The sequence below is a fragment of the Montipora capricornis genome, chromosome 9 (assembly GCF_036669925.1).
Source record: "Montipora capricornis isolate CH-2021 chromosome 9, ASM3666992v2, whole genome shotgun sequence".
Lineage (NCBI taxonomy): Eukaryota > Metazoa > Cnidaria > Anthozoa > Scleractinia > Acroporidae > Montipora > Montipora capricornis.
In genome coordinates, this window is record NC_090891.1 from 48,646,906 (window position 1) to 48,657,995 (window position 11,090).

Genomic DNA, 11,090 nt, shown 5'->3' on the forward strand with positions numbered 1-11,090 from the left:
AAAATTGGAAGATTCGTAACAATCACTTCTCGCTTTGATTTTCCTTCCAAAGTATCTCGAGGGCAATCCTGGCATGAATTTTATATTAATTGTCTTTTTTTCCTTTTAGCGTGACCAGCCTCTAGAAATGCAGGTTTTTTTTAACTTTTCTTTCTTTAAAGATAATTCTCTCATTAATAAGCTATCAAACTTCTTTCACAAAAATGTTACCACTAAGTGTCTCCATTTCCACTTTTCTGTGGTTTCAGTCCTCATTTGCTTGACACTTAATTTTGAACAATATGATGTAATGAGGCGATCACCTTCGCAGCTGCCAGGATGTTGAATTGAAAAGTTTAGCTGCAGCAAGCACATTTCTTGTTCAAACAGACACTTATTGTCATAAGTTGTGCCATTTGACGAACAAATCGGTTCTTGCGTCGATGGACAATTTTCGATGCTTACGCAGCGAGCACTGAATGGACCAAAAGCGTTGCACACGCAACGTCACATTTAGACAAGGGTCCCAGTCTGCAAACATGAGGAAAATAGCATTTAGTTTCCAAGTATATTTCCGAGGTAAGATGACTGGAAATCCCGTACAATAAATAAATGACAATGGTAATTCTTGTTTTTGTTTTTGTGAGCACTTGTGTGAAAATCTATGTCCACGGTAAGGGGGCCAAGAAAACTGACGCTAATAGGCCATTTCCGAGTTCATGTCTGCCTCCTCTTCAAAGCGAGTCTAAGAGCGAAGTTTTTGTTATGAAAATTAGTTTTCATTCAGATGTAAAGTAGAACTAATTACCATTACAAAAACATCGCACTTAGACTCGTTTTGAAGAGGAGGCAGACATGAACTCGGAAATGGCCTATTTGATTATGTGTAACGGCGGCAACGAGGGAGGGGTAGGGGGTTTGTTGGGGAGAGTCGTGGAGTTGCGAGGAGAATTAATTTGCTGAAAAACGTTTCTGTAGTGTTTTCTGAGTCAAAGTTCGCAGCCCCTCTATCAAAAATTCCTGCATCCGCCCCTGAATTAAGACAACAAAAAGAAATTGCCCTTGCCACTACAGCGTACGACGCAAGCTCAACAAAGCAGACAGACAGCATATGACCATGAACCTTTGGCATCGCTTATACAATGCTTATGTGGCCTTGGAACACAGCTACAGCTCGGTTTCAAGGAGCTGCAAGTTGATTTTTGGTAAGAGAGAAAAATCAGGGAACCAGGAGAAAAAACCCTCAGAGCATGGTAGAGAGTCAAGAAAAACCGACTTATGCTTCACTTTCAGGCCTTGAACCTGGGGCCCATATGGGCATTTCTAAATGGTCCTAAAAACTTGCAACCCACTTTTTTTCGTCTTTTAACACGTTTGATCACATGATTGTAAGTTTGGTGACTTACACCCTGTTTTTAAGCTACAGGGGAAATTTGGCACGTGCAAAAGGCCGGGAAAATAGCCGGACTTCAGACAAAAGCGCGCCTAGCTAATTTGTGAGAAGACTGCTGCTACAACTACAATACCTTTGCAGACTTAGAGTGCAAAAGCAGTTTAGTACTTCATGCGTTTTACAAATGGAGTCTAAAAGAATATAATATAATACATAATAAAATAATATTATAAAATATATAATACTTAAGAGGCCTTTTCACGGTTTCTGACGCCATATTGGTCGGGGGGCAAACACGAATTAAATTACAGTGAATGTCTGGGAATTTCACCTATACTACTTGAAACATTATCAATCCTTTAAGGTCTGATCATTGTTGATAGCGAGAATACCCGTCAAAAAGCACTTTCATGAAGTATGACGATTAGAATCTAGCTATAACGACCGTAAACGAAATTTGTAAATTTCATGTAAATCCTTGTAAACAAAATTATGCAAATTCCCGCGAAATTTGAATCGACATGAGGAGATTTTTAATATCCTATTTTCAGACATTGTGCCTTGTGCAATGATCTAATTTTCCGTTGATCGAATGCAGAATTTGAATTCGGCCAAAATTCCATACATTCACTGTAATTTAAGCCGCGTTTGCACCCCAACCAAGATGGGGACCAGAAACAGTGAAAAGGTCTATCGAGAACTTTTCTGCGAGGACTCTCTGCCTATGAAATGATAAACGCAGGAACAGAAAAAGAAGGGAAGTGTCAAAGCTGAGAACTTGTGTGTCTATTACTTCTGTTTCCTTTTTTTGTTGTTTTGGTTTACTTCTTTCTCTTACCTCCAACAATCACGTAATCGATTCCAATGAGATCCTTTTTTTTGCCTTCGCTGTTATGATTTTTAACACATATCTCGGTCTCTCTTTTTGTGGTGTACTAAAGTAAGAAGGATTACGTGTTAAGAATCATGACCATAAAATATTTCTTCCCAATAAGATATTAATCTCAATGATTTCCTTCAGGAGTTCAGGGGACCTTTCTAGTCAAATTTGTATTTATTGGCAAGGACGGACTTGCAACAATATATTGTCCAGCATTAACTTTTCCTCAATCTTTGAAGAATCTTTTTTCTCCGCTGTGGCCAGTAATCAGTGTTTTTAAACCAGTCATGACAAATCACGGATAGGAGTTCCAAGGGCGCGCCAGCTGGATCCCTTTACTGGAAAAGAAAGCAATTTGATCGTTCAAGTATATGATAACAAGGGACCTAGGATCGGCTGCAAAGGGAGCGCCTGTTACATAAATAGGATATAAACGATTCATAGTTGTCTCTTTTATTAGTTTTTAGCGAATGGAGGTGGCTTCTTCGCCGGAAAGTTTCTTCCCCCATACCCTTCACCTATCTGACGGTGTGTGCATTGCAGGCTTGCTCACCGCAATCCAAGTGGTTACTGCCGTACATTCTGCAGATAAATTGGAACTCGACTTCACATCACTGGTTATTACTACCACAGGTGGGGCGAAAAATGGAGTCATAAAGTTGACTTTCTGTGAAAATAACCACATTGTTTATCAAGGGAAGTTTTTTACGAATGCAACCAGGACTGAACCTTTTACATTACGATGAAAATTGAGGGCAATGCTAGGCTGTGATTTTAGAATGCTGCAGGAAATGGAGGAAACTTCAATAAAGCCAACTATAACTTAGAAATGCAAGCCCGCATTTAAGAAACACAAACTAAACGTTAGCGATCTTTCCCCCACCCCCGAAAAAAACGTCTATACGAAAAATGGTCTACCGTGGCATTCTGTTCCGGGACCTCAGGTATTTTCGAAGATTGCGACATATACAAAAAAATTACTTAAGGTTTACTTAAGGTTTCGAAAATGTGCGCTATCGCTATCGCATGAGCAGCGGGAAAAAAGGGGTGTCTTGAAAACAAAGACCCCTAAGACCCTAAGACTCGAAAACGAAGAAAGTAACCCAAAACCATCAATTTAGCTAACCCTAGGACTAAAAACCAACTTTAGGCCTAGTTAGTCATAGGGTTCGCCAAATTGAGGGTTTTGGGTTTGGGTTTGAGTTAGGGTTATGCAGGGTTAGGGTTTCAAGACAACCCTATTTTCCCCGCTGTTCATCATTTTTTTACGGCTGTTTAAAAAAGTGAGCGACAAATAAAAAAATTAAAATGAGCGCCAGGAAAAAAAGTGAGCGGCGGAAAAGAAATTGAGAGGTAGAAAAAAAAGTGAGCGGCGGACGAAAAGGGAGCAGAGACACTTGTCTCTTAGGAAAAAGGGGAGAAGAAGTAGATGTCCCTTTAAAAGCACCGTAGCTTTCATGATAGTCTTTTGCTTTTGCGTTTAAAAAATAGCAACAAGGCACATTTCTCTCCAATAAATTTCCGAAACTTAGGGTATTCTGGAAATAACTAGCAGCAAAAAACGTAAAAGTGAACCTGCTTTATTTCTTTATGGTAAAACTTAAAGCTTCTAATTCGTGGGGTCCTATACGTAAGGAAACTGTACATTACAAACATAACAACTGTGACAAATACTAAATAAGCAAAAAATCAGTAGGCGATAGACAAAGCAGCCTCCTTGCTCTCTTATTCGTTACCTTGCAAAAAGTGAAGTTATTTTGCTGAGATGGGGAGCTGCTATTTGGAAACGCCAAACTGCCGGTCAAGGAAACATTCACGATACTTAAGTTTGTAAACGCCAACCAGTTCTAGACGCAAAAGATTCAAAAAATTGTTAGAGCAATTATCAACCCTTCTATCCTTGATATGGCCCCAATTCGCGGAAAAATCGTCTGGCATTACACAGATTAATACGTGTAAGTTACCCTCTTGGGAGGCAAAGGGTTAATAGGAACATAGTTTTGTGAATAGTCCTCGATGATGTTACCTGCCCTTTTACCTGACCCGGCCTCCATTGACAAATGAAATTGTCTGGCCTTAGGCCTAAGCCTGTAAAAGGTCCTTTTGGGAGGCAATGATTAATTAAAGCAAATATAGCGCAACAACTTTTCTTCAAACCTTTCCCAACAAGTTTGAAAATAATGACTTAAGCTCTGCTAAAAACTTTCCCGTTAGGAGTTCGCTGAGATCGTGAACTGGCTAATTTTTTTTTTTTTTCATTTGTTTGTTGATATTCACCCCAAGTTTTCGTTCACATAACTACGCTTTTCGCAACCATTTGATGTCCAAAGTAAAATGGTCACATTGTTACACCTATCGTGAAGGTTCATTAACGTGCGATCAGGCTGCCAAAATAAATACCTTTTTTCACTGCCTTTTTGTGGTGTTTTGTGACAGCCAAACCTACTGGTGCATTTCTTAGGGACTTTAAAAGATGGACGATCGGTTGCTCTGTGTGAATTTGAAGAATCTTTTAGCGCAAGAAAATGCTACACAATTCACCATAAGAAGTAAAAGGGCAAATGGGCAGTTCACACGAATGACCATTAATTTTGTTTTGAGGAATAAAACTGAGAATGACGGCGGAATTCATCTCAAGTAGCTCACAAATCCAGTTAAACATTGCCGGAAGCCTATGATGAGGGTGGTGTATCATGTTTGCCACATATTTCGTAGCTACAAAAATTTCAATGCCAAGACTTTCAGTCAGGATTTATTTCTAGCGCCGTGGTATGTTAGATTATTCGGTGATGTAGAATGGTCAGTCGTATTTCTGGAACACATTAATGACAAAAGCTATTGATCAACACGCGCCAATTAAATCAATGCGAGTGAGAGACCATGATGTCCCGAAAATGACAACAAAATGGAAGAATGCCATACGAACGAAACGAAAGGCTGAGGCAATTTGTCGGCAAAAACAAAACTTCGGAGAACTACGAGTATGAACGGAAATGCAGAAATGAAGCTACGAAGCAAAGAAGATTAGCAATTGTGTAGTATTGGAGGACTAAAAAGAAACCTTAGGGATTTCTTCAGAACTTTCGAGCCACTACTCAGTGAAAAAATAATTAGGACGGATCTTATTATTGTATCAAACAACAATGGAGATCCTAGATAATGGATCATAGTAAAGTTTCGGAGATATTCGCTGAGATATTTTGGGGCCCAGACTCTGGAGCAAGCTATCGAGTAAAGACAGATTGCTAGATTGGCTGCCAATCTCTAGCATTTTAAGACAAGGATACGTAGACGTGATCGAAGTGACCTCATAGACAGATGCAGTGGTTGCTATTCATGTAATTCATGATTTTATTAATTTTAATTGTAGCCATTTGTATTCTTCTAATGGTATAAATTATTTGTATTTTGTATTCTATTTCTCGAAAAAACATGCCAGACAATTTATACATAACCAATAAATCGCGAGAAAAGATTCTTTTTTCATCTTCACCAGCCCCAAATTATATCAGGTAAACTGAAAAAGTACTATTTTGTTATCTTAACAGAATATTTGTTTGATTTGTTTGTTTGTTTTTTTGGTGTAAAAGACTACTAATTGATCATAATGTATCACTGGATTAACTTCTGGTCAAACGTTACCATCTTAACATAAAAGCCTCTCTGGTGACTTCTTAACAATTTAAAACAGAATCCGCATACCAAGATTCAGCCCCGTAACTCTAGCCGTTCGAGCTGGGCATACCTATGGCAAAACGAAGCGGATCTTTTCTAAGGTAAGTGGTGAGGTCCGCTACGCACCTAACCAGTTCGCCTAAATCCTCAGGTAGGCTGAGATGGACTGTGGGTGACATCGGAGACTAGATTCCCCTCAAAGGCCGGAAAGACCAGGTTTGAGCAATTTTTCGACCCTTCAGCAACTTTTAGGTAGTCTTAGTGATTTTTTTCGAGCCACAAATGAATTTTCACATTTTCAGAGGATATACAGTACAACCTTAGCCGATAATAAAAAGCCTTCTGACAAATTAAAGGCGCTTGGCTTTGTTTTTGACTCCGTATTCTGTGCGCATACAACCTTTCACAATTTCCAGCGCCGTGGTCGCTTAGATCTGGATCCGCCATTTTGTTTCCCTCGATCGTTTAGCTTAATATTCATGATGACACTGGAAGAGAGACAGCTAGTTCTAGTTCTGAAAACGAAGAATTTCAATTGCAGTAGAGCGAATGCTGGAGCAAGTTTTAGCGTTCCAACAACGGGTCGTTAGCGAAATATTCACACCAATTAAGGCAGTGATATTTACTTTCTTTTGAAATTCAGGTTTAAAGATATATTAGGAACTTAACAGCAAGTTGCTTAAAGTGCCCCTGTGACCAAAAATCAATTCATATTTTTCTTTGGATTTCAAAACTATGTTAACAAAACAACAAGTGACCCAAGTTTTAAGCCTTGATTTCAAAAAGACACCTCTTTATTTTAACTGGAGTTTTTCTATTTAATGGTTTGCCATTACGAACATTATGTTCTTGAGAGAGCTGGATCGAGGAGAAAATGACGTCAAAGGCTCACTAGTTTAAGAATGCAATACGTGTATACGCCGCAGAATTAATATGCAGCACAGGAGTTTTGGGCTTTCAGACTTTTAAACTCACGCTTTGCATATATAATAAGCTGCGTTTACACGCTGAAATTTTAAGCTAGTGAGCCTCTGATGTCACGTTTCCCTAGATCCAACCGTCTGAGGTCCAATCGGTCAGTTTTGAACGTGAGTAATGGCGGACCGTGAAATCCAAAACTTACACTCAAAGTAAACGGCCTTTGGATAAAAATCAAAGCTCAAAATTTTGTCAGTCAGGTGTTAAGCAAACACACTTTCAAAATCTGAAGGAAAAAAGGAAGTGGTTTTTTTGATCACAGGGGCACTTTAAAGCTTTTATATGAATAAAGTGGAGTATGCCGATAAGCAACTCCTTGAACTTATGGAACGACTTTTTATATTACTGGGCCATACTGCCTCCTAAATTGCATTGAAAACAAATTCAAATTCTTTGAAAACAGCGATGCAAATTAATTTGCAATAGCTGAATGATGATCTTTTTTTGTTAGAGGCTTAAAGTGTTCAGTTTTTCTGTCATGTAATCTTCGTTTGTTAGGGTTAGTCTCCGCTGTTTATATTTCATTCTTAATTAAGCTACGATGGCCGAAAGACAAGAGTTTGTAGAACGTCCTTTCCTTTTAACACAAATGCCACAGCATCACGTTGCTCGACCTTTAAGGTTACACTAAAATTGCAACATTCACACGGGCTCTTCTAACCACTGCAACTTTGTGCTGAGCCGTTTTCGCTTTTCCTTATACCGGAAGTTGATCAATGATGCCGTCACCAAGCAATTCCATTTAAGCCAATCAGTATTTTGCATCTAAGATTTGGACGTGGCAGGACTCGTGCAGGTTCCCTTTCTCTCCCCTCCCATCTCAGTTCTCGCTTTCACGCACGCCCCGCAAAGAAAGAGCCTGCTGGCAGGCCAACGTTACCCCTTGCTAGCCTTGTGGGAACAACTTTACTAGCGATGGTCCTGGGGCATACCAAAAGCCAGTTCACCCAAAGCTTCAGTTGGCTGGGGTAGACTTCGGTTGACATCGGTCTGAGTTGCTCGAACGGTTGTAAATGAACAATTTTTGCATGCAAGGGCCAACCGGACAAAGCCGAAAGGTGCCGGATCCTGGTGATCTAACCAGACTCGAATAATAAAAGCAAGGCTGCCTGTATGGCTGAGGCTAGTATCTTTTTCCAGTATTTCGTTTGGCATGCCTGCATGATTTTTTCAGGGAGTAAGTTGTTTATACCTTTGGTTCAAGTGTTTGACCCAAGTCAATAAGATACGCTTCTTAAGCCTTGCTTATGGCGTCACGGAATGTGTGTATAAGTTCTAGTGGGATGGGTCCTATGTCGTTATGTGCATGCTGGTTGGAAAGAAAATGTTCTGAGATTGCAGCAGGTCTGGAAGAAGGGGTATCTACTGCAGTCTCAGAACATTTCACCCAAAAATTAAGGTAGACTTCGGAAACATCGGGGACTGAGTTTCGTCGCCCGGGACGAGCTACCCCTGGAGACCCACCGATGATGATGTATATTGATGCAGATGACAATTGACATTGGCAATTTGATTCAATCTTAATAACGTGTTTTCATTCGTATCTAATTTTGGCTTCTCAAGTATGATACACGAAACACCTGCACGCTGTGAAACTGGAGAAAATTAGACGTTGAAACGCGTTGCGATCCTGATTGAGCTCCTGAGGCAAGTCGGTTTTAATGAACGTGTAATATGTTTTTCCCACTTGTCTCCATGGTTGAATGTAATTCAACTTCAAGGCTCTGCCTGGTATTGGTCACTGCTTGTGTTTGGAACTAAAGTGTGAAAATGATGAGATGTAACTTTGTGTTTCTTACAATTGGGCGACGTTGCATTGCATCAATCAAGTAAAAACTTACAATTCTGATGTTTTCATGAAGGCCAGCAAAAATCTTTGTTTCCCGAACACAAAGTGCAAAATTGTCAACGGTAAAATCTTCAATCCAAAAAACCAGGGCATCCTGTGGTCTCTCTAAAGTCTGGTGACTAGGTGTCACAATAATATTTGGTGGAATCAAGAAAGGCTGAAAAACGAAAACCATCATCAGCCAATGATCCTATAGAGAACTTGAAGACATCCAAGAGACGCTGTTACATAACCTAATCACCACGTGATCTCCTATCAACGTATTTGCTATTTTCTTGGCAGGGACCCATTTTCACTGATCATGTGACAGTCCTCTAAGTATTTGAAGTTTCAATCAGTATAATTTTTGAAGTGTCTTAAGGGAATAGAAATGAAAACTTTGGCCATATCTGTAGCTTGCTTTGCAAATAACATTTTAAAAACTTGATTGTAAATACAGTATTTGCCTCTCTTTGTGCGCGCTATGGTATATAATTTTCCATCGAAAAAGAAAATCCCCTCAGGTATACACGTGATAGCTCTGAAGCATGTTTGGATCATTATTTTATCACAAAAATAAGCAAACCTCTTCGGGCGAGACTTACCTGAGGAAAGACGATCCTTTCGCACTTTGTTACAGTGGTCCAGGGGTTCAGCGCAACACTTCCTATTTGAGCTCCAGATGGAGCAGATTGGACAGCAATCCAGTTAACTTCTGCGCTCCCATTGGAACCTTGATCGTATTCAGAAATACAAGTCTTGAATTGATGCCTGTCTTCTGACTCCACCCAAATGGCAGCGCCGTTATCAAGCCCTGAATTTCTCACGGAATGGCCAAAGGAGGCAAACACTTTTACTTCCTGTCTTCCGTAGAAAGGTTGAGCGAAAGAAATTGCCTTGCAAGCAAATAGTCCTGGACTTGATGCCGTTATATTTACTTTTCCTGTCTTGAAACTAGAAGCTATTAATAAGAAATATAATATGTTTTGTTTGAGTCTGAATTCATGGCAAGTCTTGAGAAGTATGATTTCAGGATTGTGTCTTTTTATTCACAGTCCTATCACAACGCTTCTCCCGACTAAAAAAACAAAGAATATCGCTCGAATCCCTAGACAGGGCAATTTCCCAGATGCCCTAAAAGCGGTGAAAATGCTGCATAAAATCGACGAAATAGAGTTTTCAACAAACCATTCGATCGGTACTTCCTTAGGGCTGGGCATGTGCCCCACCTCCAGTTCTTGGTTGCTAAATTAACTCATCTAGAGCATGAAATAATGGCGAAAACGTCTGGCGCAAGGTTCCCCAGACAGTGCAATTTCGCAGATGCATTGAAAGGAGTGAAACTGTTGCTTAAAGCTGGCTTTCAATTGCGTTTTCAACAATTTTCATTCGGTATTTTCTGATTGCTGGCGTGCGCCCCACCCCCCAGTTCTTCGTTGCTGCATCAATTCTGAAAGACGGGCTACCTGGAGCATGAAAAGCTGGCCAACAAATTCTGGCACAAGTTTTCATATACAGGGCATTTTCGCAGGTGCACTGAAAGCGGTAAGAATGCTGCTTAAAACTGTTTTTAAATAGCGTTTGCAACATTATTCTTCCGGTACTTCCTTATGCCAAGGCTAGTGCCCCTCCCCAAAATCTTCGTTTCTGCATCAATTGACGAAGAGAGGTTTAATTGGAGCATAAAATAATGGAAAATCAATGGTGCGAAGGAGAGTTAATTCAAATTACCTTTGCAGTCTTGATTCAGCAACACAACTGAAAAGAAGACAAAGCACAATTGCACCCTGCGATAGCCTCCAGCGGACATTTTGGTCAGACTAGAGGAATGCCTTCACACAATGATTGCTATATACATGAACACAGCTCTTAATAAGCTGATTGGCAAAGTGATGATTTATATAATTATCTCTTTGGCAATGCATTCTAACTGGAATTAGGAGTTTTTCCAACTAAGTGTCTTTATTTAGGGGTCATGGTTTATTTTTTTTAGTCCTGTTTGGACAGCCCCCTATAGTCTTAAGTGATATGGATTATTTTCCTTCAGACTGAGGTGTGTGCTGTACAAAATAGCGGTCACTGCTACTCGAGTATCTGCAAAAGTAGCAAAATAACAGTGGGCAGACTTGACTATGACGAGCAAGTTTGAGAGTGATGTTTGCTAAATTAACCACTGAATATTAACGCTAATAGCAAGATTGTCCCGTTTTGGAGAGTGTGTCCCCGTTAAAGTAAAGTAAAGTAAGTAAAGTAAATTTATTTAACGTCGGTAGCTCCTTCAGTTACGAAACTGGTATCAATGGAAGCCGACGGTGCGCCTTTTATCCTCCTCCCTCTGTCAGTGCTCCGTTTCACGG

The 11,090-nt window shown here is 40.0% G+C and overlaps 1 pseudogene; it reads right to left on the minus strand.

Moving 5' to 3' along the window:
* The window catches only part of LOC138015477 (uncharacterized), a 26,635-nt pseudogene extending 16,030 nt beyond the window's left edge, over nt 1–10,605 (minus strand).
* Nucleotides 10,606–11,090: the final 485 nt, after the last annotated feature.